This window comes from Lissotriton vulgaris, chromosome 5, assembly GCF_964263255.1.
Source record: "Lissotriton vulgaris chromosome 5, aLisVul1.2, whole genome shotgun sequence".
NCBI classification, from domain to species: domain Eukaryota; kingdom Metazoa; phylum Chordata; class Amphibia; order Caudata; family Salamandridae; genus Lissotriton; species Lissotriton vulgaris.
In genome coordinates, this window is record NC_141693.1 from 156,942,485 (window position 1) to 156,943,060 (window position 576).

Genomic DNA, 576 nt, shown 5'->3' on the forward strand with positions numbered 1-576 from the left:
AAAACATTAGCCTGGCGCTGTCATGTTCAGTTCCTAAACTGCTTAAAGAGAGTCTGTGTCTCCAGTCAGTCTCATCGCCTCTTTCTTACCAGATAGCATTATTAAAATACTGCTCGCCAGCAGGCTGTTTACAGCCTTCGACAGGGAGTGGTGGCCTGCATGCTTAATACATTCAGGAATATGTAAAACCTGATTTTACAGGAACCTTCCATTCTATTTGACAGACCACATGATTTTTTTTTCTCCTAACCAAATATGTATATTTCATAGTCTTTGAAAATGCACAGATGTCAGACTAGTTTCTACCAAGACATGCATGCTTGCATTTTTCTATGCCACGTTATCCAGAAATCGACCACTTTTCTCCACTTTCCAACATTGAATCCTTGAACTGTTGCTCACAGAGTAGATGACTTAACCCAATTTGTATCAAAACATTGGCATTTTCCTTTCTTCTCTTCCTAAATCTCAAAGAGCCAGTACAAAGTAGGAGTTACAGTGTCCAGATGTGTACTGGTAGAACCACAATCACAATGAATAATGTCACATTTGGAGTGCTAGCCTTTTCGTGTGATT